Here is a 27922-nt window from a genome sequence, read left to right on the forward strand (position 1 = left end):
GCGGCAGCCTTACCCGCCACACCATAGCACTGGTCTCCATGATTAAACTTATTTTAAATAACATTATTTACTAGTTTCATATTTCTTTCATATAACTCAAAAGAACAAAAAGGAACTCACAGGGCATTGAAAATTCAGTGGATATCCTTTTAGAATTGTTCAAATCTGATCTTTTCTGATTTTTTTTTTAAAATGAGTAGGAGCAAGTACATCTAGGAACTCAGTCAAAAACAGTGTAATATAGTTGTATACAATATGGATGTATGTTTCTACATACTTATACCTCAGAATATACCACAATAAAAGAGATCCAGACACTACATACCTAACCATGGGTGAAAGTCTATACATATAGACACAGAGCAGGTGTAACTCGCTGCAAAATGAAAGCATAAATATAAATGAAACTTGATTTCTACATGTGTGTATCTTCCTCTTTGAGAGTGATCTCTTTTTAGTTCTCTAGAAAATAATGCAAAGCTTCTGTAGGAGAAATGTTTAAAAAGGAAATTTTGCTTATTGTATTACCATTGTACATGGGGCAAAAGAATTCTCAAAAAATATTGGATGATAGAAATTTTTAAAATTTATTTTATTTATTTGAAAGGCGGAGTTATATATTGAGGGGAGGCAGACAGCAGAGGGGAGTGATGAATCCACTGTTTCATTCTGCAAATGACAGTGACAGCCAGGACAAGGAGAAACTGAAGCCAGGAACCAGGAGCTTCTACCTGGTCTCCCACATGCGTGCAGGGGTCTAAGCACTTAGCCATCCTCCACTGCTTTTCAGGTGCATTAGCGGGGAGCTGGATTGAAAGTGGAGCAGCCAAGTCTCAAACATATGGGATGCCAGTGCCACAGGTGGAGGCTTTACCAGCTATGCCACAGCACCCATCCCAATGATACTTGTTTTCAAGGCTGTGATCTGTTCTTTCTCCATAATGATGTTTTAGTGTTGTGGCTAAAGTTAATCATGAAGAAAATGTATTTTTGTTGATGATTATGTTGTTCATGAACGTTTTTGACAAATCAGAACTGTCTCCTGGACTGGGAAAGTGACAATGCATTTGTGTTTCCTTTTTGTTGTTGTTGCTGCTATATTAATAAACATATTTGGAACTTATAACAGTATTTCCTAACGAGAAAATTAGAAATTTAGAAAATTTTCTGGTGTCAGTACTACAGCATAGAAGGTTAATCCTCCAACTGCAGTGCTGGCATCCTACACAGGAGCCTGTTAAGAGTCCTGGCTGCTCCACTTCTGATCTTGCTCCTTGCTAATGTGTCTTGGAAAGCAGTGGAAGATGGTCCAAGTACTTGGGCCCTTGCACTTATGTGGGATTACTGGAAGATGACCCTGGCTGCTGACTTTGGCCTGGCCCAGTCCCAGCCATTGTGGCTGTTTGGAGAGTGAAGCAGTGGATGGAAGATTCTCTCTCTCTCTCTCTCTCTCTCTCTCTCTCTCTCTCATCTCCTCTCTCTGTAACTCTGCCTTTCAAATAAATAAAATAAATCTTAAAAAAATAAAATTTCCTAAAACAATACTTCCTAATGAGAATCTATATGTGGACTATGTGTCAGTGCAACTATAAATTAATAATTTGAGCAAAGTTAGACAGATGGTAGACATTAGCTGAATTTATCGCCTTCATTGTCTATCACTATAAGCATTGATTTTTCACTTGTTAATAGTTTATTTACTGCATATAACCTCCCATTCTCCTGCTGAATTTACTTCTATTAGTATTTGTTTGTAGAATAAATGAGGTGATAGCCAGGTAGGACAGCTTACCTAATCTTTATGTCTAACACTTGATTCTGTGATTTTTTAAAAACTTTTTTTAAAAATAAAATAACATTAACCCACTGTTGGTGGGAATGCAAACTGGTTAAGCCACTATGGAAGTCAGTCTGGAGATTCCTCAGAAACCTGAATATAACCCTACCATTCAACCCAGCCATCCCACTCCTTGGAATTTACCCAAAGGAAATTAAATTGGCAAACAAACAAACTGTCTGCACATTAATGTTTATTGCAGCTCAATTCACAATAGCTAAGACATGGAACCAACCCAAATGCCCATCAACAGTAGACTGGATAAAGAAATTATGGGACATGTACTCTATCGAATACTATACAGCAGTCAAAAACAACGAAACCCAGTCATTTGCAACAAGATGGAGGAATTTGGAAAACATCATGCTGAGTGAATTAGGCCAGTCCCAAAGGGACAAATATCATATGTTCTCCCTGATTGGTGACAACTAACTGAGCAGCAAAGGGGAAACTTGTTGAAGTGAAATGGACACTATGAGAAACAGTGACTTGATCAGCTCTTGTCCTGACGGTTGATGTACAATGTAATACTTTATCCATTTTAGTATTTTGTTTTTGTTCTAGTACCATTGGTTGAACTCTGTAACTAACACACAATTATTCTTAGGTGTTTAACTTTTAACTGAAAAGTGATCCCTGTTAGGAATTTGGAAAACATTATGCTGAGTGTAGTAAGCCAATCCCAAAGGGACAATTACCACTTGTTCTCCTTGATAGGTGACAACTAACTGAGCACCAAAAAGGAAACCTGTTAAAGTGAAATGAACACTATGAGAAACGGTGACTTGATCAGCCCTCACCTTGACTGTTGATGAGCAGCTTAATATGTTATCCCTCTTAGTATTTTTTTTGTTTGTTCTACTTAATACTTTTGGTTGAATACCGTAATCAATACACAATTCTTCTTAAGTGCTAAACTTAACTGAAAAGTGATCGCTGTTAAATATAAGAGTGGGAATAAGAGAGGGAGGAGATGTGCAATTCGGGACATGCTCAAACTGACTTACCTCAAACGGTAGAGTTAGAAACATACCAGGGGATTCGAATTCAATCCCATCGAGGTGGTATGTACCAATGCCATCTCACTAGTCCCAGTGATCAATTTCTGTTCACAATTGATCGTAATGATAGGACTAAGAACCAAAGGGATCACATAAACAAGAATAGTGTCTGCAAATACTAGCTGATAGAATAAAAAAGGGAGAGAATGATCCAACATGGGAAGTGAGATACACAGCAGACCCATAGAATGGCAAATGCCCTAACAGCACTCTGGCCTCATAATCAGCCCTTAAGGCATGCGGATCCGGCTGAAATGCCCATGAGAGTATTTTAGGCATGGAAAGCCAAGACACTCTGGGGAAAAAAAAAAAGAAAAAAACCTAAATGAAAGATCTCCACGAGTGAGATCCCAGTGGAAAGAATGGGTCATCAAAGAAGGAGGTACCTTTCTCTGAAGGGAGGAGAGAACTTCCACTTTGACCATGGCCTTGTGTAAATATGATCAGAGTCAGTGAACTCAGGGGGCTTCCATAGCCTTGGCAGCTCATGACAAGAGCCTAGGGTGATTACTGATGCCATAAACAAGAGTGTCAATTTGTTAAATCAACAATAGGAGTCACTGTGCACTTACTCCTCATGTAGGATCTTTGTCCTTAGTGTGCTGTACATTGAGATTTAATGCTATATCTAGTACTCAAACAGTATTTTTCACTTTATGTTTCTGTTGAACTCTTTACTTAATGTATGCTAAACTGATCTTCTGTATATAAAGAGAATCGAAAATGAATCTTGATGTGAATGGAAGGGGAGAGGGAGTGGGAAAGGGGTGGGTTGCGGGTGGGAGGGACGTTATGGGGGGGAGGCCATTGTAATCCAAAAGCTGTACTTTGGAAATTTATATTCATTAAATAAAAGTTAAAAAAATAAAATAAATAAAATAATATGGTCCACTATTCATATGGTCTATTAATTTCATAAATAGGTATCCTGAGAAAAGGTCAGTTTCAGAAGGAAGTGGGTTACAGGGCTGTGGCATACCTCCAACCAACTCTGAAGAGAGTTCTTCAACCTTTAACTGTGGACATTGCTCTATGATGAGGGGTTTGTAAACATGTTTAAATAACAAAGTAAGTGACAAGGGTGGGAATGGAGGTACTACAGCATCCAGATTGAAGGGCAACATGGTATTATTATCATTTATTCCTGATTTAAAAAAATACAAAAAAATACAAGTTTTCTTAGCACATATAGAAGAACAAAGGAATGATTTAAATGTCTGTTACCACCTATTATCTGGGACTCCATTAAGGAGGTACTGGTCAGCTTGGCTTCATTTGTCCTCTAGACGTTGCCAAGATGTGAGGCCAGGCCAATTGGGGTTAAAGCAGGCAGGGAACTGATACAGCTGGGGATCATTAAGAGTGATCAAGGGCCAGCCAGCAGAAAAAGTCAGCTGAAAACAAGGCTGAGAGCTCTCCCAAGCAGAGCAGCCGAGTAATGTGCATTCAGGAAACAGCCTAACCCCATCCAGCGAACTTCGTTGATTTAATTAGATTTTGTTTAAAATTCCAGAGCTGCCTGGTCAGCTTTGATGCAACAATTGGCAGAGGGAAACTATTATTAATTTTCAAAAATAGTGTTATTGGAACGTTTTAAAAAATGTTAAAATTCTTTATCGTGTAGGAAAAGGTATTCATGTGATGTAGCACATAAATGTCTTCTTCCTGATAACACATTATCATCTTTTCTTAGCCAATTAATACATATGCTGTGGATTTCAAAATGGGAGTCTGCCCACTTACGTACTTTCTAACTTACTGACTTTCCTCCTGTGTCTGTCTCATTTCCCCTTCTCTCCCAGTGCTCCCTTGGTTGACTTTTTACATAAATTATTTTCTCTCAAATCATGTTTTAGACTTTATTTGATGAAACTAAATCAGTGTAGACAAATGCTAGAAATGATTTAAATCCCATCTTTACCCCACAGGGATGTTTGGAAGATCTTGTTTGATAAGATGTGCAAAAATCTTTGGTTAATAATAAAGTGATACAAATGGAAGTTATTCAGTTCATCCACCACAAAACCATGAGTTTCGAAAGACTCCAAATGTTTGGCCTGCTTATCAAGATGAAGGAAATTTTTAATAAATGTGGAAAAAGGAAGGAATAAGCTTAAACTGATGCTTAAATATTTTGAAAGCTAAAAGAGCATTTATGGTTCTCGTGGGTAATATATGTGAAGATATCATTGTGAGTAGTACCGTACTCTGAGAGTCTATTAGGGTAGTTAGGGGCATAAAAGAAAACTGCAGAAAAGGGAGGCAAACAAAGGGGAAAATAATTTTGGATAAAACTATAATCTCACTTGTACTGACCATTGACTACAGAAGTGTGGCTCCAGGGAAGATATACAAATTCTTTTGGAATCACTGGTGCCAGTGGCCAAATTATTTTCCAAGATTAGGTTAGAATTAAGTAAGGTGGTTAAAGAGGAGATGGACTCAGTTCATTTCCAATATTTTTATAGGTTTTCAATGGAGCCCTGAAAGTTTTATCTATTCTATAATTTGGCTTTGTAAGCATAACTTTTGCCAGTGGGTTGCAAAGTACAGTCTTCAGACCACAACCATAACCATCACTCAGAAAGCTGATTAAAAGTGGAAATTCTTAGGTTCCATTGATTTACTGAATCTGAAATTCTAAAGCTACAGGCTCAGTAATGTACGTTTGCACAATTTTCCTGGGTAATTTGATACACAATAAAGTTTTAGAATCATTGGTCCATGATAATCTCTTTGAATTGATTGAGAATTACTCCCTCCCACCATACACACACTGAGTGAGACAGTCCTAAAACCAGTCTAGTTTTAGTCCAGGAATTCCACCAAAGCTTTCCTACTTCTATCTTTAGAGCCTCTAATGTAATGGATTGGAGTTACATTGTCCAAACTTCTAGGTCCCATAGGAAGAGACATTCAGGGTTTTTTGAATAGGACATTGAAAAATCAGATCATGTAGTATTCAGTGAGGGCAAGAGGGCACTGTGGTCCTTGCAAATCTCCCAATGAAGACAAAACTAGGTTTGCAGAGGGAAAGGATATGTCTCTTCCAAAAGATCTCTCCACTGTTAAAAGTCAGAAAATTATACCATCCTCCTAATGCCTTTTGGATAGAATTAAAAGGCCTTGCTGATGTTTTTGTATAGCTTCTTTCTCCCAAATCATTTCAATGGTACCCAAATGTATAAGTTCCTTTGCAATTAATATCACCTATAATATTCTGACCTTGCATACTTCATTTGGTATAAGTCTTCCTTGAAGTCTCTTTATGGTGACTGCTAACATTCTCAATAAATATTGGCTCTTCAATAAGAACCTTGATAATATTTGGAAAGTATTAGTAGAAACTATATATAACACTAGTTTATTTGTACTTAGTATTATACTTTACTGCTTGTTAATATATTTAAACAGCATTTCCATAACAAATTTCCATAACAAATTTCCATAACAAATTTGAACATTTGTGCACTTAGGTATTAAAGTTGGGACCGTATTAGCATCTGAGATATTCAACTTAAGCTAAATGTGAACAAAAGAGATGATATAAATGAAAGAAGGGGAAAAGAAAAAAACAGAAAACTTGAAAGCACTTTTACTTTATGAGTAAAGGTTAAGAGAGTTTGGATTAAGTATTTAGAGAAGGGGACACTAAGAGGCAGCCCAATTTTTATCTCAAGTTTATGAAGAATAGTCACTCATTATTCATATTGTTTGAGGACAAGAAAATAAAGAATGAGTTTCAATAGTTTGACCAGAATGACCTTGCAATGAGATGCCTCATAATTAATGAAATAGGATTTCAGTGGAAACTTGGGCAGTGACTCCAAGAGTGGAGAGAATTAGTATATTTAATCCTAGTCCATGTAGAAGAATGCCACTGCAAAATTCCATAAATGGCAAGATATTATGGCAAATGACCAGTGCTTCACAAACTAGTCAACACCAGCTATTTACAAGTGAGATATGATTTTTTTTAGCTTTGACTGTTTCAGTTCACAATTGATCATAATGATAGGATTAAGAGTCAAAGGGATCACATAAACAAGACTAGTGTCTGCTAATTCTAACTGATAGAATTAAAAAGGAGATAAGGATCCAACATGGGAAATGGCATACATAGCAGACTCATAGAATGGCAGATGTCCTAAACAGCACTCTGGCCTCAGAATCAGCCCTTAAGGCATTCGGATCCAGCGAAAAAGCCCATGGCAGTATTTCAGGCATGGAAAGCCAAGACACTCTGGTAAAAAAACAAACAACAAAAAACCTAAATGAAAGATCTCTGGGAGTGAGATCGCAGTGGAAAGAGTAGGCCATCAAAGAAGGAGGTGCCTTTCTCTGAAGGGAGGAGAGAACTTCCACTTTGACATGACATTGTCTGAATAAGATCGGAGCTGGCGAACTCAAAAGGCTTCCATAGCCTTGGAAACTCATGACAAGAGCCTAGGGTGACTACTGATGTCATAAACAAGAATGTCAATTTGTTAAATCAACAACAGAAGTCACTGTGCACTTACTCCCCATGTAGGATCTCTGTCCTTAATGTGTTGTAAAATGTGAATTAATGCTATAATTAGTACTCAAAGAGTACTTTACACTTTATGTTCTGTGTGGGTGCAAACTGTTGAAATCTTTGCTTAATATATACTAAATTGATCTTCTGTATATAAAGATAATTGAAAATGAATCTTGATGTGAATGGGATGGGAGAGGGAGTGGGAGATGGGAATGTTGTGGGTGGGAGGGAAGTTATTGGGGGGAAGCCACTTTAATCCAAAAGCTGTACTTTGGAAATTTATATTTATTAAATAAAAGTTAAAAAAACAAATGAGATATGATATTTAAAATCTATCAGGCCATCTTAGAATCACTGGTGTGCCATTGTACCAAATATTTGCCATTTTTAATCAAATTTTATACCATAATTTACAATTTCCAAAGATTTGAATATTTTGGTGAAAAAAATTCTGTTTAAAAATAGATTGCTGAATTTTGTAAAATAGCTTTTGAAACCCGAAGAAATTGATTAGGTTCCAATAAGGCAGTTTTATCAATATGTATTTTCTTTTTATGAGGGAAGATTGGAAACAGACATGTCTGAGAGGAGAACCAAAAAGTGCCCAATGTCTGGGGAAGGTGTCCCACCATCAGGTAGCAAGTCCACATCTCGTATCACAGAGTCTCAGTTTGAGTTCCAACTCCACTCTTCATTCCAGCTGCCTGCTAATGGTATGTTGAGATGTACCAGGTCTCTGATACCCATGATTATGATTTAGTGTAGGTTTCTGGCTCCCAGCTTCTGGCCTTGGCCAGCCCCAGCAGTTATGGGCATTTGGGAGGTGAATGAGCACATAAGAATTCTCTGTATCTCTCTCTCTCTCTCTCTCTCTCTATCACACACACAAACACACACAAGCCCACTAGCATTCAAATTTATGAAATTTTTAAACCAAATAGAAAATCTGAAATGTTGGCTTTATACCACAGTTCATTTTTATATATAACAAGCAGTTAAAATTTTTAATAAATCAATCTCAAATTTCCTTAGATAAGAAACATTTTTGCATTTATTTTTAAGTGAAACACTGTATAAATATTTGATATTTAGAAATCCTAGTGCAGGCCGGCGCCACGGCTCAGTAGGCTAATCCTCTGCCTGCGACATCAGCACCCTGGGTTCTAGTCCTGGTTGGGGCGCCGGATTCTGTTCCAGCTGCTCCTCTTCCAGTCCAGCTTTCTGCTGTGGCCTGAGAGTGCAGTGGAGGATGGCCCAAGTGCTTGGGCCCTGCACCCACATGGGAGACCAGGAGGAGGCACCTGGCTCCAGGCTTCAGATCAGTGCAGCATGCCGGCTGTGGCGGCCACTTGGGGGGTGAACCGGTGGAGGGAGGAAGACCTTCCTCTCTGTCTCTCTCTCTCTCACTGTCTAGCTCTGCTTCTCCAAAAAAAAAGAAATCCCAGTGCAGCTGACACTTCATATGTTTGTCAATGTAGGTGAAGGTGGTGGTGGCTAAGTGTGCATTTATATACACGCACACTCATATTTTGAACTCTATGTAGTTATTAAAAAATCCTTCAAAAAGAGTACTTCCAGCAATGATTGATAACATGAAATCCTTAGACTTGATAAATGATGGAACACTCAATAAATCTTGGTTTTGGATTATTTTATTAAATTATTGCATCTTAAGGAGAGTGGTTAATTTGTCCTGTAAGCAATCAGAAAAACACAGAATCTAAAGCTATAGTTTCATTCTTAAAAGTAATTGAATTTTAAAATGAGACTTATAAAGTTGTATCTAGTAGTTGTAGAAATTAACATGGAGGAGTATTTATAGTATGTCAGTTTTGATAATAGTTTTAATGTGTTCACAATTATCAATGCATTATTTTATTGATATTTGCACACCTATTAAATAACACAGCACAACTATACAAATCCATTAAATAGACAAATGTTTTGATTATCTTTTATTGTTTATTTTTCATCTTTGGGGATTCATTACATTGACTATACCTTTCAACTCATAATCTACAGTTTAATTAAGCCCTGCAGTTATAAATTTTGAGCCAACATATTAAGAGAGAAGTTATTGCTTTTGGAGGTACAATATTCCTAATGAATGGTTTGCTCTGCAACATCATTGCTGATATAAAATTCTAAGTCTATCCAAAAGAAACTGTTTTGGACATCACTGTTCGGAGATCATAAGTCAACTTTTTATGTACTAAAGCTTCTTAGGAATAAAATCCAAACCCATTGATGGCTGAGTAAATTTCACAGCTTGTAGAAAAGACACATATCATTGGAACGTGTGAAATTTTAATCAAAAATGTTATGAAGGAGAAAGGTAAACTGACTGCTATAATTAATGTGTTCTGACACAGAGATTTAGCTGGCACATTTGCGGATTGGGCTACGCTGTTAACTGTTCCATTGCTTAAAGACTGTCACAGTGTGAGAGGCTCCTATGTTATAGTTTCCATGCTCAACACATTATCCTATCGAATTACCTTTGTTATGATTTGAAAGGAGAAGTCATTTCTTTCTCGGCTTTTCTATTAATACTTAGTTGGGTGTCATGAATGTCTGGTGATGTGGTATGTTACCTTCCACTTAAAAGCAACTTCACTTATAACTAAATTTGATAAGCATTGCTTTTAAAATTAATTACCTTGAGTTTTGTTTCTCTGCTGTTTAAATATTTTCCAGTGTCGTAAAGGTGGATAGAACTGAGATAATGGAAAAACTAAGAACTAGACCCTCAAGCCATACATCATAAATAAGAAATACTTGTAACACAGCTATTTCTTAATTAAATATACTTTATTGATCTCACAAAGTAAAAAAAAAAATTCTCCACAGTGGAAATAAACTATGGTTTCGTAAAGGACGTTTGCTATATATTTGTAATTTGGAAGTGACACCAAATTTACAAAACAGTTGTGAAATGCTGCAAAAATATCCTCTAAATAAACCTTCATGTCAGACTCTGGTTTAGACATTGGCTCTGCGTTTCAAAGTAGTTCTGAAAATTACAGCAGATTTGGTTTTTGACTGCTGTGTCAATCCACTTGCAGAAACCTACAGCAAACTCCCTCACAGCACTGCCAGTGTGGTTGTGCAGTAGACAAAAGACATACCTGAAAGGGAAAGACAGATATGCCACTTAAATTAAATAGGAAATGAATTGGCCAGCAAGTTGGCATGTCTGCTGAGACAAATCATGGACAACATGTCTCTCAACAACAAAACTTATTTGTTTTCTCTTGCCAACAGATTCATCACTGCCCAGGCAAAACAGGCAAAATACATTAGTGTCATGGTAAACTGATAAAGAGAAGTGCCTCAATCTAGCATCCTCAATGGTGAAAGTCTTAGGGCAGTATTGATCTGTGTTATATAAATCTTGTTTTCTGTCTGCAGAAGTGAATCAGGGATGACCCGTAAGGTTAACAAACATTGTAATGTCTTTCAGCTGGGGCAGATGCCTGTGAGCTCCACACATTGTATTTGGTCAAGTTCCATCTTGTCATTTTACCGCCAAGAAGCTTAACTAATTGCTGGCAATCATAAGAGTGTTTGACGGAAGGAGAGAATTCCTACAATTTTTACCCCCTCTTTCCATCCCTTCTTTTTTTTTTTTTATCTCCCCCTTAAGTCTTAACAAGCACTCAAAGCCAAGTAGCGGAAAACAATCAACACTGAATTAGTCAGCAGGAGTCTTCACTTAGTTGAAAGTTTATGTAATTGGCATGTCATGTTCCTGCATTGCCAAGAACAGACCTGATTAAGCTGATGCACTTTGTTTCAGTAAACTTTGACAAAGAAACCTCATCTTTTTGAGTCGCATGTCAGGGTGTGTGCTTAACATGATTTTCTTCTGTTCATAACGGACCAATGGCTAACTGTCTACTCAGTAAACTGATGAAATAGAAATTCGCATCAAACTAAGACCTGAAAAATCAGTGTTTTTTGGGGAAAAAATGGAAGAGAATATTGCTGGTGAAAAATAATAACAACAAAAAGAAAACGTTTAACAGAAGTACAATTAGCCATCAAATTCTGCTTCATTTTATAAACAGAACATTCATAAAGAAATTGAAAATCAGTCCTACTTTTCGATGCTTATTTCATTTGACTATATATGTGCTTCTTCCACATGCAATTCTTTATGCTTTTGCTTAAAACAAGATTATACCTGTAGCCTTAACAAATTTTTATAGTGGAAGCCCTTTTTAGATTCTAATCAGCTGTCAACTTTTGCATGGTAACTTTTTTACAATGCTTTATTAGGCTACATATGATGGATTTTGCCCTTATTTGGAAAGCAAGCCTTGATAGTAAAAAAAAAAATGCCTCGCCTTAGAAGAAAGTATAAAGTTTATGGTGTTTTATTTGTATTTGCTCATACTGGTGTCTCCTTGTCACAGCACTTAATCAAATGATGGATTTGAAGTTTTCTTAGTTTATTAAAGTTAAAAGAGAGCAATTGCTGAGGGACTAGTCCACGCATTTATTACGTCATAGTTGACAGTATAAAGGCAAGATTCAAGGAACTAATGGGGTTTCTTTCTTTCTCCTTTTTGTCATAGAAAGGTCAAGCTAGTTTTCAACATTTTTATGTGTGTCATTCTCAATATAGCAACAGAATCTCTTATGGAAAACAATGTAAGTAAATGTCTTCGCGATGCTACTAGTCAACTGATCAAAAGCCAATGTTGAAAAACACTTCTAATGACTGTCTCTTATGCATCAGTGCACCTACTAATGAGCTGCCAGAAAAGGGTTTGTAAAGCTTTGCTAAGATAGAGCAGGAATGTGAGAAGCCTGAGATATAACTTCCCTGCTGTGATCCCTGCCTTTCTACTAACAGGGAGCCTAGACTTGGAGCTGCTAATGAGCATGCTGGAGAGAGTGTCCAAACCAATGCAGGCTGGAGACAATTCACCTGTCTGCTTTCAGATCCAGGGTATGATGCATGACAGTAAGACACTCGGTAGTAGCTTTTCTTTAAATTATTTAGGTATTTATTGATTTTCCTTCTCTACTCCCATATTTTTATTTGGCCCCTGCATTTTATTTTCTTTCAGTGATTTCTAGCACTGTCTGAAAAAAAGGAAGGCATAAGAATTATTTTTTCTACCACTGTACTCTGCCACCCACATATAAATGCACACACACACACACACAAGAAATTAATGTCATTATGTCATATAATAGCAATATGGAATAGCTAATTAATTTTCCAGCAGGGAAGAAAAATATGTGGTTTTCAGAAGTGGTATTTACAAAATGAGGCAGTGAAATTAATAGCGTTTTAAAGCCAAAATGTGGCTTATTTGATTTAAAGGAATTCAAAATATGGCACATGTTTTTACAATTAAAACAATGTAAATGGAATAAATTAAGGACTTTTCTCCCCCCAGCAATACCTTGTTCAGTATCTTTATCCCTGGGCAAAACCCAGCAGGATCTTTATAAAGGACAATTACTTAACTTGGTTTGTAGAAATTCTTGCTCTATAAATGAAATAGTTAACTGCAGGATACCTGTCAACCTCAGTGCTAAGCTGTTCATATTACACATTTTGATGCTATGCCTCCTTTGAATTTTCCTAGAGGCTATTTTACTAGTTAATTTTTTTTAGTCAAACAAAATTATAGAATACAAACTGTGTAATTTCACCAATTTGCAATGCCACACTTACCCTAGAAAGAGAATCAACATCTCCATCCATTAATTATAGTCCTGACTATCTCCTAGCCTCCCAGGAGGCAGCCCATGCGGTTCACATGGACTGGTGCTATCTGTCCCTTACAGTTGCCAGTGTTCCTATTTTCCACAGCTCACCCTTGCTTTTTCTCGAGTTGATACAACATGCCATGGGAAATCGCAGGCTCGGTGGCAACTGTGGAGATAAGGATGTTGCGTGCCTCAGCGGCCCCTTTTATCCAAGGATCTCCAAAGAGCTTTATAAAAATCTATTTTTTAATCCTCAGGATACCCTTGTGAGATAGATATTAGCCTGACTTCACAGCTAGCAGAGCAAAAATCAGGAAGAGATTTCAGCTCCTGAATCCTTCTTGATACTGGATATGGTGCAAGAAGGTTTGAATTCCAAATCCAAATCTAACAAAGTGAAGAGAGGCCTGGGATTCATGTTCCTTGCCTGGGATTCCATGAGGCAGCTAAGAACTTGAGCTACATTCATAAGCAAATTTTATTTTGAAAAGTAAAAACTAAATGGAAATACAAATAATCAGTATTCGAGGTAACAACTGTATTATAATAGTTATGATATGGAACTTGGTCACCAAGAGATTGTTATTTTCTCAAAGTTGGCACTCCAAAGCATCACATTTTAATGCTGTGTGTGCCAGCAGTTTACTAAAAGACTAAAGGAAATAAGGATTAATCTGTTAAGATTTTTGAGCAAAACTCAACTCTGTACAGCATTACCAAAATGTAAAATTCAATTATTTGATCTTAAGAAACTGATAGTCTAGGCAGAAAGAGAGAAAATTGTAAACTTCAGGTGAGATGCATATCATGAAAATAACTTACCTTACACCTTACACAAAAATCCAGTCAACATGAATTGAAGATCTAAATCTACGACCCGATACCATCAAATTAATAGAGAACATCGGAGAAACTCTGAAAGATATAGGCACAGGCAAAGACTTCTTGGAAAAGACCCCAGAAGCACAGGCAGTCAAAGCCAAAATTAACATTTGGGATTACATCATATTGAGAAGTTTCTGTACTGCAAAAGAAACAGGAAAGTGAAGAGGCAACCAACAAAATGGGAAAACTATTTGCAAATTATGCAATCGATAAAGGATTAATAACTAGAATCTACAAAGAGATCAAAAAACTCCACAACAACAAAACAAACAACCCACTTCACAGATGGGCCAAGGATCTCAATAGACATTTTTCAAAAGAGGAAATCCAAATGGCCAACAGACACATGAAAAAAATGACCAGGATCACTAGCCATAAGGAAATGCAAATCAAAACCACAATGAGGTTTCACCTCACCCTGGTTAGAATGGCTCACATACAGAAATCTACCAACAACAGATGCTGGCGAGGATGTGGGGAAAAAGGGACACTAACCCACTGTTGGTGGGAATGCAAACTGGTAAAGCCACTGTGGAAGTCAGTTTGGAGATTCCTTAGAAACCTGAAGATAACCCTACTATACAACCCAGCCACCCCACTCCTTGGAATTTACCCAAAGGAAATTAAATTGGCAAATGAAAGAGCTGTCTGCACCTCAATGTTTATTGCAGCTCTATTCATAATAGCTAAGATCTGGAATCAACCTAAATGCCCACTATGGCAAAAAAAAAAAAAAAAAAAAAAGGACCTAAATGAAAGATCTCTGGGAGTGAGATCCTGCAGAGACAATGGGCCATCAAAGAGGGAGTACCTTTCTCTGAAGGGAGGAGAGAACTTCCACTTTGACTATGGCCTTGTCTAATTAAGATTGGAGTTAATGAACTCAAGAGGCTTCTATAGCCTTGGAAGTTCATGACAAGAACCTTGAATGATTACTGCTGTCACAAACAAGAGTGTCAATTGTTGAATCAACAACAGGAGTCACTATGCACTTACTCTCCATGTAGGATCTCTATCCTTAATATGTTGTACTATGTCAATTATTGGTGTAACTAGTACTGAAACAGTACTTTATACTTTGTGTTCCTGTGTGGGTGCAAACTGTTGAAATCTTTACTTAGTATATACTAAATTGATCTTCTGTATATAAAAAGAAAAAGAAATTGAGAATGGGGCTGCTGCTGTGGTATAGTGGGTAAAGCCACCGCCTCCAGTGCTGGTATCCCATATGGGTGCCAGTTTGAGTCCCGGCTGCTCCACTTCTGATCCAGCTCTCTTGATGGCCTGGGAAAGCAGTAGAAGATGGCCCACGTCCTTGGGACCCTTCACACACGCGGGAGACCCAGAGAAGCTCCTGGCTTCAGATTGTCTCAGTTCTGATCGTTGTGGCCATTTGGGGAGTAAACCAGAGGATGGAAGACTTTTGTCTCTCTCTCTCTGTCTTTGCCTGTCTGTTACTCTGCCTTTCAAATTAATAAATTTATTTAAAAAATAAATTAAGAATTGCACTACTTGTAGGACCAAAATATTGAGAAAAAAGTCTCCATGTATGATGTTTTGGTCTGTCACTGCGTATCTATAGCTAACAGAAAAATAAAATGAATTCTTAATTAACAATAATTTCTTATTAAAGAATGAGCTTGAAATGCCATTGAATGCCCTATTTTTAATTTATTTTAAATTTTTATAAATATATTAATTGTAAATATTTATGGAGTACTGTGTGACATTTCAACATATGTTCACAACGTGCACTGATCAAATTGGCATTTCCCCCAAATTATTTCTTTATGTTTGAGGCTCTTGAGCTCCTCTCTTCTATTTCTTCATCAAATATATAATAGGTTTCATGAACTATATTTGCACCACTGTGTTGAGAAGACTAGAACTTACTCCTTCTATCTGTGATTTGGTACCTGTTATCCAATATCCCTCTATTTCCCTTCCCCTCCCCTTCCCAGCCTGTGGTAATAACTGTTCTACATTCAGTCCAACATATGAGTGAAAATGTGCAGTATTTATCTTTCTGTGTCTGGCTTATTTCACTTAACATAATGATCCCAAGTTCCATCCATTTTGCTGCGAATGATTTCATTCTTTTTTACGGGAATGTCCTATTAATGGCTGTGAGAGACTAAAGCACAGTAGAAGTAATATTTTCTTTGTCCTGTGGAATGTTAGTATTTTTCACGTAAAATTCTTTTCTAATGTAAAGCTTATCTTTTAATCTCAGATACTTATTAAATTATATATGAAGTTTTCTTTAAAATTTCTCTTTTTAGATCAATAATATTCTTACACCATTCAATGGTCAAATATTTCAGTACCTACATAAATATATAACATGCAAATTATCAAATAAGAACTAGAACACTTGCCTTTTCTCTAATTGTATTTTATTTGTGGAGAAATGTATGTAAAGTAGAATGTTATATTAGTCTATAATAGATAAATACTATTGTTCTTTAAGCAAGAAAAATTTCCTAACAGTAAATAAGTCTGCTTAGAAGAGATGCTCACCCTTTGAGTCACTAGCACCCACTCTATTTAAAAATAAATGTATCTTTTAATTCAATTTTCTTTGATCCTTAAAAAATGTTTTATTTATTTGAGAGAGAGAAAAAGTGAGAGAAGGCTCCCATCTGCCAGTTTACTCCCCAAATGCCCTCAACAGCTGAGGCTGGGCCAGGCAGAAGCCAGAAACCAATACAGGTCTTACAACTTGAAGGAAGGTACCAAATCGTTTGAGCTATCACTACTCCTTCACAGTGTCTGTATTAGCAGGAGGCTGGAGTCAGGAAACAAAGCTGGGAATCAAATCCAGGTACTTTAAAATAGGATGTTGGACATGGATACTTAGCCATTAGCCTAAATTCTCACCACTAGGGTTCCTTTATGTCAACACCTCATTGATTGGTTCTCTACACACAGCTTGTATGTTCAGAGTTTCCACTTCTCACAGTAAAATATTTGAGCAATATTCTTTGATATATTTGCATATGTATTGTATATATGTGCACACACACTCTACTATATTCTATAGATACTCCAAAACTCACATTAATAGAGTATTAAGAAGGATTAGAAAATATAAAGAACACATTTTAATATTTCACATATTTATTGAGGGCAAAACATATTTTACTCATAATTGTGTCATTTATATTTTTAAAAAATCCCATTTATTTGAAAGGCTTCCTGACAGAGATAGAGAGAGGTATCTTCCAAATGCTGTAATAGCCAGGGCTAGTCCAGTCCAAAGTCAGGAGATGGGAACTCCATGAGGATCTCCCAGGTGGGTGGCAGGAATCGAAGTAGTTGGCTCTCTTCTGCTGCCTCCTGTGTGCATTAGCAGGAGGCGGGATTGGAAGCACAGAGTAGCCAGGACTTGAACAGCCACTTCAGCAGCAGACTAACCCACTGCACTACAATTCCTACCCCTTCAATTATATTTTTGTAAAATATAGGTACTTGAATATGACTTCATATTTTGAAAATCTTAGTTAAATTACTGATGCTTTAGGTTCAGTTTATGTCACTACTTGATTTTAGTAATTAACAATGCTGGAAATAATAACAGCTAAAATTATTATGAAAGAAGTATATTTGAGAAATATAATTTTATTTAAGTTTTTAAAGATTTATGTATTTATTTACTTATTGTTTTGAAAAGCAGAGTGACACACAGAGAGATGGAGAGATAGAGAAAGACAGATCTTCTATCCAATGGTTCACTCCCCAGATGGTTTCAAGGTCAAGTTTGGGCAATCTTGAAGCCAGAAATCTGGAACTCCATCTTGGCTTCCCATGTGGATGACAAGGGCTCAAATTACTTGTGCCATTTTCTGCTGATTTCCCAGGTACATTAGAAGGGAGCTGGATTGGAAGTGAAACAGCCATGACTTAAACTGCCACCCCACCCCTGCCATTAGGGATACCGGCATGATAAGCAGTGCCTTAACCCACTGCATGACAACAATAGCCCCTAAATCATATTTATTTTATAATTCAACATAAAAATGCAAATATTTTCATTTGAATATTGTCAGTAAATTTTATTCTTATATAAATTTTTTTTTCAATTAGAGAGCTTCCTCCTTATTTCAGAGGAATGCTTTATTTTTTTTTTTAACTTTTATTTAATGAATATAAATTTCCAAAGTACAGCTTTTGGATTACAATGGCTTCCCCCCCATAACGTCCATCCCACCCACAACCCTCCCCTTTCCCACTCCCTCTCCCCTTCCATTCACATCAAGATTCATTTTCGATTCTCTTTATATACAGAAGATCAGTTTAGCATACAGTAAGTAAAGATTTCAACAGTTTGCTCCCACACAGAAACAAAAAGTGAGAAATACTGTTTGAGTACTAGTTATAGCATTAAATCCCAATGTACAGCACACTAAGGACAAAGATCCTACATGAGGAGTAAGTGCACAGTGACTCCTATTGTTGATTTAACAAATTGACACTCTTGTTTATGGCATCAGTAATCACCCTAGGCTCTTGTCATGAGCTGCCAAGGCTATGGAAGCCCCCTGAGTTCACTGACTCTGATCATATTTAGACAAGGCCATGGTCAAAGTGGAAGTTCTCTCCTCCCTTCAGAGAAAGGTACCTCCTTCTTTGATGACCCATTCTTTCCACTGGGATCTCACTCGTGGAGATCTTTCATTTAGTTTTTCTTTTTTTTTTTTTTCCCCAGAGTGTCTTGGCTTTCCATGCCTGAATACTCTCATGGGCATTTCAGAACAGATCTGAAAGCCTTAAGGGCTGATTCTGAGGCCAGAGTGCTGTTTAGGACATCTGCCATTCTGTGGGTCTGCTGTGTGTCTCACTTCCCATGTTGGACCGTTCTCTCCCTTTTTTATTCTATCAGCTAGTATTTGCAGACACTATTCTTGTTTATGTGATCCCTTTGGTTCTTAGTCCTATCATTACGATCAATTGTGAACAGAAATTGATCACTGGGACTAGTGAGATGGCATTGGTACATGCCACCTTGATGGGATTGAATTGGAATCCCCTGGTATGTTTCTAACTCTACCGTTTGAGGTAAGTCAGCTTGAGCATGTCCCGAATTGCACATCTCCTCCCTCTCTTATTCCCACTCTTATATTTAACAGTGATCACTTTTCAGTTAAGTTTCAGCACTTAAGAAGAATTGTGTATTGATTACAGTATTCAACCAAAAGTATTAAGTAGAACAAACAAAAGAATACTAAGAGGGATAACATATTAATATGTTCATCAACAGTCAGGGCAAGGGCTGATCAAGTCACCGTTTCTCATATTGTTCAATTTTGTTTGTTCTACTTAATATAACATTTTTTAAATGTATTTATTTTTAAAGATTTATGTATTTGTTTGGAAAGTCAGATTTAGAGAGAGAGAGGGAGAGAGAGATCTTCCATTTGCTAATACACTTCCCAAATGGTCTCTATGGCCAGGGTTAGCCCAGGCTGAAGCCAGGAATCAGGAGTTTCATCCGGTTCTCCCACATGTGTGGCAAGTGTCCAAATATCTGATGCATTTCCCAAGCCATTAGCAGTGAGCTGGATCAAAAGTGGAGTATCTGGGACATGAGTTTGTGCCCATTTGGGATGCCAGTATTGCCAGAATCAGCTTTCCCTGCTGCACCGCAATTCCTGCCTGGGTAACAATTATTTTTGCACTTAGTTTAATTGGGTAGCATCTTTATGTTTTTACCAAATGGCATCGACATTTTTGTCATTTTTTTAGGAAATCCAAAATTCTAATTTTTTTTTCTACAAATTAAGAAAATTAGAGGTGGATAAAAATGAACTTATGGGAGATACATCAATTTGACCTCTAAAATCCAGAATTAAAATGCACATCCAAGTGCTTGTTTTCAAAATTCATTTTCATTACCAATTTCCTTCAAAACAAACCATCTTTATTACTCATCTGCAAAGCATCTTTATTTTAAGAGGTATATTTATTCTTTTGTAAAAACAAGAAAAATCCTAGCTTGTTGTCATACCATTGAAGCTATTTTTCCTCATAGAAAAGATCAACAGCTAGAGAATGTTTGACTTTTTATAAGACACACACACACACACACACACGTACACAGACATACATCTCTTCTTAAGAAACTTCTTGTAGGATAATCAGTGATGATTTTCATGGTATTATTCATGTTATTCAAAATTCTTTAAAGGTTCTTCTTCTTAAATGTATTGTTCTTAAAAAATGCCATCTATCTGCTTTTTGTCTTATATTATGAAAACTGCAATGAGTTACAATACACTGCATGAAGTGCTTTTGGCCAACCACATTGTGGAACTCCATTGTTCCCTCAGAATGATTTCCCAGAACACAAACATAATAGTGTGGATCTTTATTAAACCATAATTTTCTGAGGCTAATGTAATGTAGCAGGTAAAGCCACCACCTGCAATGTCAGCATCCCATATGGGTGCCGGTTCGTGTCCCGGCTGTTCCACTTCTGATCCAGCTGTTCTGCTTAGGGCCTGGGAAAAGAAGCAGGATATGGCCTAAGTGTTTGCACCCTTACCACCCACGTGAAATTCTTGGCTCTTGGCTTAAGTCTGGGCCAGTGCTGGGATTGAAGCCATCTGGGAAATTAACTAGAAGAAGAAATATCTCCATCCTCCTCTCTTTCTCTGTGTAACTCTGATTTTCAAATAAATCAATAAATATAAAAGATAACAATTTTTGTTTATTAGATTAAAATTGGTTTTAATACAATATTTGATTTTTTTCTTTTCTAGTAGAATGACTTGTAACCTAAAAGCCATCATTCCACACATGTAGGGAATGAGGATAAATAGGAAAGCTCGTGACCTGAACAGAATTTTAGTTGTGGCTAAAGAAATATGATAAAATATTAAAGAAATAGTGGAGACCTTAAGAAAACTGGTTGCTCCTACTACTTGAATCAGTTAAAAATCAATTGAACAAGGTCATAATTCAGTAGCATGGAATTTCAAAAGTGTCATGAAAATGGAGTGAAAAGATACATTTACATTGGCGAAGAAATATTTTGAAATCCATACACAAGTTATAATAATATGTGTCTTTCATGATCTTTATAAAGACCCTTGTATCATCTTTTCAAAATTTTTGTCCCAAAATAAACTTAGATTTCATTCCATTTTCCACCCATTTTTTGAAATGCCCTCACCTATTTATTGTTCATAAAACTGTTGAATAAAAGTCAATGGCTCTTTTAGATGCTAAGGATCAGAAAATCTCATACTCATTAATTATTATTTTAATATTAACATAAAGATATAAAATCAAGGGGCCAGTGTTGCAATGTAGCAGGTTAAGCAATATTTGCAAGTCTGGCATCCCATATTGAAGTCTCATTCAATTTATGGCTGCTCCGTTTATGAACCAGCTTTCTGCTAATGCAGCTGGGAACGAAGCAGAAGATGGCCCACATACTTCGGCTACTACTGCCCACGTGGGAGACCAGGATGGAGTTCCTGGCTTCTGCTTGGGTCAGAAATGTTTGTTGCAGGCATTTGGGGAGTGAGCCAGTAGATGGAAGATTTCTCCATTTTGCTCTGTCACTTGCTTTTCAAATAAATATATAAATCTTTCTTACAATGGTAGAAAACTAATAAGTAAATATAAAGAAAAATGTGCAAGATCTATATGAATAAGAACATGTTTTGTGAGATGTAAAAAGAAGTCAAAAATGGTAAAATATTCAGTTTTTCATAGGAATACAAATACACTGGGACTTGGAAATAGTGGTTGCCTTTGGGAAAAGGAATTCAATCAGAAATGGGACAAGAATTGTTTCAGTGTATGTATCTTTGATTAAAATTTTAAAATAATTTGCAATTAATATTCTTAAATATTTATTTTTTTATTTGAAAGGCAGAGTTACAGAGAAGCAGAGGGAGAGAGAGAGAGAGAGAGAGGTCTTCCATCTGCTGGTTCACTCCTCAGATGGCTGCAACGACCAGAGCTGCACCAATCCAAAGCGAGAACCTGGGAGCTTCTTCCGGGTCTCCCAAGCAGGTGCATCTTCTACTGCTTTCCCAGGCCATAGTAGAGAGCTGGGTTGGAAATGGAGCAGCCAGGACACGAACCGGAACCCATAGGGGATGTTGGCACTAAAGGTGGCTTTATCCACTACACCACAGTGCCGGCCCCTGCAATTATTTTTTAAAATCAATAATACAGTAGCTTATACTTTTGATATGCTATATGGCAAGCAGTGTGCTAAGTACTTAATATGACTACACCTCAAAAGTTGAAGATTATAATTATTTTATAGATTAGGAAAGTGAGGCACAGATAGCTGAAGTAATTCCTCAAAAGGTCACACGGTTAGTTACTGGGACATCTAAACTCTTAAGTACTACCATATCTACTTCTTTAGAATAAACACATTCAATATTCTTTTGTCTCTGAAATAAGAGGTGATTTTAATAATCCAAAATAATCAAATAAAGCTTTCATTTATGAGCATTTAAGAAAAAAACACTTTCCAGTGTTGTACCTCCTATAAAAGTATCAGTTTGAACAACAATTCATACTTGTAATACTTTCATAAGAGCAAGGAAAACCAAACGAGAGATTACAGCATATGAGAGTATATAGTACACACATAGAATGAAATCATATTCACTTGAAAATAGAAGAAAATGCTGTCATCTGTAACTGCATAGATGAATGTGGAGGACAATATATTTAGTGATATGTTAAGTGAAATATGACAAAGAAAGCAAGATCTTGCTTTTATGTGGAAATTTTAAAAATTCATATATAGGAACATACCAGTTCTCCTACTAAGTTTTAGAAGCTCTAGAAAATATTATTGTTTATTTAAATTTTTTCTTGCTTCCTGTATGTTCTCTTCTCTCTTTCTCTTTGGAATGTCTTTCAGTATTATCTACTCCAATGGATATAATTTCTTTCAAGGCAAGACGGCTTTCTTTTTTTTCCAATTTGAGTATTTTATAGGAAATTTCTTGAATGTTGAGCTTTTCTGTTCTTTTTTAAATTCTTAAAATGTGATTAGTTTTTCACAGATTCAATGTGATTTGTAGATAAAATTCTAAGAGCATAATCAGGTGGAAGAGCGGCAAGATGGCGGAATAGGAAGGGACCACACTGATAGTCCGGGGAGACACAGTTTAATAAAAGTGGAGATACTGCAGGTTCAAGGAAGAGTAGGGGAAGAAACAGCAGAGGAAACTCTTCCGGAACGCGTGATTCACAGTGGACCTGCGTGGAGAGCGTGGGAGCCCACAGTTCGGGACACCAGCAGCAGACTCAACACACCAGCAGTGGAACGCGAGGTGAGCCGAACCTCAATAGCCCGGGACACCGGCAGGCAAGTTGAAAGAGGAGACTAGAGGGAACGAGGCCTGAAACCCCGTGGGGAAAAGTTCACCAGGCTAACTAGAAGAGAGAGAGAGAGAGAAAATAAAAGTGACCCATATGGACACGAGTTTCTCTCTCTCTGCTCACCTCTCAAAGGCAAGCAAGACAAAGAGCAGGCGCCATCTTGGACATACATCATAAGCAGGGTGACCTCAGGTCTGCACTGGACCTAAGCCTAGCAGAAAAACCTGACTCGGGTGTGTGTGTGTGTGAGTGTGTGTGTTTGTGTGAAATAACAGGAGATTAGGACCTAGTGAATGAGTGGTGCTACTGAACTGAGACTGTGAAAAAAGAGACGGTGGGGGAGAGAACTCACGAAATTCACGTGAGTACTCTCCAGAGACGCTACAATTTGGTAACCTTGGCAACCCAGTGGGAGACTGCAGGAGAATTTGAGCCCACAGAGGGGCAGCACAGATTCCCTGTGTGGTCCTTGGGAAAGAGCTTCCAGTCTCTGGCTCCTGTGGGTATATCATTTGCCTGCTAACTACCTCCAATTCCCTTCAGCTGTGCAGAATTACTTTCCTTTTGAATCAAAAAAAAGAAAGAAAGAAAGAGAGATTTACCACGCCTAACCTGGGAGTGTCACCTTTGGCACACCCTTAACCCTGAGGAACCAAACAGAGCTCTCAGGCCACACCCATCTCAAGCCTCTAAGGCTCCATCAAAAGCAGACAGTCAACTTAATCTGAAGTCATAGTATAACAAGAAAAAACACCACAGTGAAAACCAAAGAATATCTCCAATATGCCAAACAACAAACGCAAAAACCGAGGTAACAAGAACAAGGAAAACACTATGACGCCCCCAAATGAAAAAGACACCCCAATTCAAGATTGTGAAGATGATGAGATAGAAGAAAGGCAAGAAGCAGATCTCAAAAAATTGATAAGAACATTAAGAAGTTCTCAAAAACAAATTCTTGAACTACAGAAATCCTTAATGGACAAGATAGAAAATCTTTCTTGCGAAAATGAAATATTAAGGAGGAATCAAAATGAAATGAAACAACTAGTAGAACATGAAACTGTGATAGTGATGAGAAATCATAATGAAATGAAGAATTCAATAGATCAAGCAACAAACACATTAGAGAGCCTTAAAAACAGAATGGGTGAAGCAGAAGAGAGAATATCGGACTTAGAAAACAGAGAACAGGAAAGGATACAGTCAAACCAAAGAAAAGAAGAGGAAATTAGAAATCTAAAAAATATTGTGGGGAATCTACTGGATACTATTAAAAAACCCAACATTCGGGTTCTAGGAGTTCCTGAAGGCATGGAGAGGGAGAAAGGATTAGAATGCCTTTTTACTGAGATAATAGCAGAAAATTTCCCAGGTTTGGAGAAGGACAGAGACATCCTAGTACAGGAAGCTCATAGAACCCTTAGTAAACATGACCAAAAGAGATCCTCACCATGACACGTTGTAATTCAACTCACCACAGTGAAACAGAAAGAAAGATCCTAAAATGTGCAAGAGAGAAACGTCCTGTGTCTCATATGGAGACACAGGAGACCTCGAATAGCTAAAGCAATCTTGTACAACAAAAACAAAGCTGGAGGCATCACAATACCAGATTTCAGGACATACTGCAGGGCAGTTGTTATCAAAACAGCATGGTACTGGTACAGAAACAGATGGATAGACCAATGGAACAGAATTGAAACACCAGAAATCAATCCAAACATCTACAGCCAACTTATATTTGATCAAGGATCTAAAACCAATCCCTGGAGTAAGGACAGTCTATTCAATAAATGGTTTTGGGAAAATTGGATTTCCACGTGCTGAGTCATGAAGCAAGACCCCTACCTTTCACCTTACACAAAAATCCACTCAACATGGATTAAGGATCTAAATCTACGACCTGACACCATCAAATTATTAGAGAGCCTTGGAGAAACCCTGCAAGATATAGGTATCGGCAAAGACTTCCTAGAAAAGAACCTGGAGGCACACGCAGTTGAAGCCAAAATTAACTATTGGGATTGCATCAAATTGAGAAGTTTCTGTACTGCAAAAGAAACAATCAGGAGAGTGAAGAGGCAACCACAGAATGGGAAAAAATATTTGCAAACTATGCAACAGATAAAGGGTTGATAACCAGAATCTACAAAGAAATCAAGAACCTCCACAACATCAAAACAAACAACCCACTTAAGAGATGGGCCAAGGACCTCAACAGACATTTTTCAAAAGAGGAAATCCAAATGGCCAACAGGCACATGAACAAATGTTCAAGATAACTAGCAATCAGGGAAATGCAAATCAAAACCACAATGAGGTTTCACCTCACCCCGGTTAGAATGGCTCACATGCAGAAATCTACCAACAATAGATGCTGGCGAGGATGTGGGGAAAAAGGGACACTAACCTACTGTTGGTGGGAATGCAAACTGGTTAGGTCACTATGGAAGTCAGTCTGGAGATTCCTCAGAAACCTGAATACAACCCTACCATACAACCCAGCCATCCCACTCCTTGGAATTTACCCAAAGGAAATGAAATTGGCAAACAAAAATGCTGTCTGCACATTAATGTTTATTTCAGCTCAATTCACAATAGCTAAGACCTGGAACCAACCCAAATGCCTATCAACAGTAGACTGGATAAAGAAATTATGGGACATGTACTCTATAGAATACTATACAGCAGTCAAAAACAACGAAACCCGGTCATTTTTAACAAGATGGAGGAATCTGGAAAACATCATGCTGAGTGAATTAAGCCAGTCCCAAAGGGACAAATATCATATGTGTTCTCTGATTGGTGACAACTAACTGAGCAGCAAAGGGGAAACTTGTTGAAGTGAAATGGACACTATGAGAAACAGTGACTTGATCAGCTCATGTCCTGACTGTTGATGTACAATGTAATACTTTATCCAATTTAGTATTTTTTCTTTGCTTTGTTCTAGTACTATTGGTTGAACTCTGTAATTAACACACAATTATTCTTAGGTGTTTAAATTTTAACTGAAAAGTGATCCCTGTTAAATATAAGAGTGGGAATAAGAGAGGGAGGAGATGTGCAATTCGGGACATGCTCAAGCTGACTTAACTCAAACAGTAGAGTTAGAAACATACCAGGGGATTCCAATTACAATCATATCAAGGTGGTATGTACCAATGCCATCTCACTAGTCCAAGTGATCAATTTCAGTTCAAATTGATCACACTGATAGGTCTAAGAGTCAAAGGGATCACACAAACAAAACTAGTGTCTGCTAATACTAGCTGATAGAATCAAAAAGGGAGAGCCGGCGCCGTGGCTCAATAGGCTAATCCTCCACCTTGCGGCGCTGGCACACCGGGTTCTAGTCCCGGTCGGGGCGCCGGATTCTGTCCCGGTTGCCCCTCTTCCAGGCCAGCTCTCTGCTATGGCCAGGGAGTGCAGTGGAGGATGGCCCAGGTGCTTGGGCCCTGCACCCCATGGGAGACCAGGAAAAGCACCTGGATCCTGGCTCCTGCCATCGGATCAGCGCGGTGCGCCGGCTGCAGCGGCGGCCATTGGAGGGTGAACCAACGGCAAAGGAAGACCTTTCTCTCTGTCTCTCTCTCTCACTGTCCACTCTGCCTGTCAAAAAATAAAAAAAAAATAAAAAATAAAAAAAAAAAAAAGGGGGAGAGAACGATCCATCATGGGAAGTGGGATACACAGCAGACTCATAGAATGGCAGATGTCTTAAACAGCACTCTGGCCTCAGAATCAGCCCTTAAGGCTTTCAGATCTGGCTGAAGAGCCCATGAGAGTATTTTAGGCATGGAAAGCCAAGACATCCTGGGGAAAAAAAAAAAAAAAAAAAAAAAGAAGACCTGAATGAAAGATCTCCATGAGTGAGATCCCAGTGGAAACAATGGGTCATCAAAGAAGGAGGTACCTTTCTCTGAAGGGAGGAGAGAACTTCCACTTTGACTATGACCCTGTCGGAATAAGATCAAAGTTGGCGAACTCAAAAGGCTTCCATAGCCTTGGCAACTCATGACTATAGTCTAGGGAGATTACTGATGCCATAAACAAAAGTGTCAAATTGTTAAGTCACTGTGTACTTATTTCTCATGTGGGATCTGTCCTTAGTGTGTTGTCCAATGTGAAGTAATGCTATAACTAGTACTGAAACAGTATTTTACACTTTGTGTTTCTGTGTGGGTACAAACTGATGAAATCTTTACTTAATATATACTAAATTGATCTTCTGTGTATAAAGATAATTGAAAATGAATCTTGATGTGAATGGAACGGGAGAGGGTGCGGGAGATGGGAGGGGTGTGAGTGGGAGGGAAATTATGGGGGGGGAGCCATTGTAATCCATTAACTGTACTTTGGAAATTTATATTTACTAAATAAAAAAAATTTTAAAAAAGAGCATAATCAAATTCCCCTTTTCTTCCCCCCTTTCTCCTTCCACCCTCCTTCCTTCTCCCCTTTTTTTTTGAGATGACATGTTTTATATTTGCATTATAGTAAAAGAGATTCATACTTCACTGAATA

At 37.6% G+C, this 27922-nt stretch overlaps 1 long non-coding RNA gene across 1 annotated transcript in view; it reads right to left on the reverse strand.

Annotated features, from left to right (window-relative positions):
• The window catches only part of LOC149127396 (uncharacterized), a 548503-nt gene extending 521491 nt beyond the window's left edge, over nucleotides 1-27012 (reverse strand). The window contains exon 1 of the long non-coding RNA XR_016231532.1: nucleotides 26884-27012. This is a non-coding gene — a long non-coding RNA (uncharacterized LOC149127396). The remainder of the gene's footprint in view (nucleotides 1-26883) is intronic.
• Between the last annotated feature and the right edge of the window lie 910 nt (nucleotides 27013-27922).

This window comes from Oryctolagus cuniculus, chromosome 3 (assembly GCF_051225735.1).
Source record: "Oryctolagus cuniculus isolate XC-2025 breed Fujian yellow rabbit chromosome 3, ASM5122573v1, whole genome shotgun sequence".
Taxonomy (NCBI): Eukaryota; Metazoa; Chordata; class Mammalia; order Lagomorpha; family Leporidae; genus Oryctolagus; species Oryctolagus cuniculus.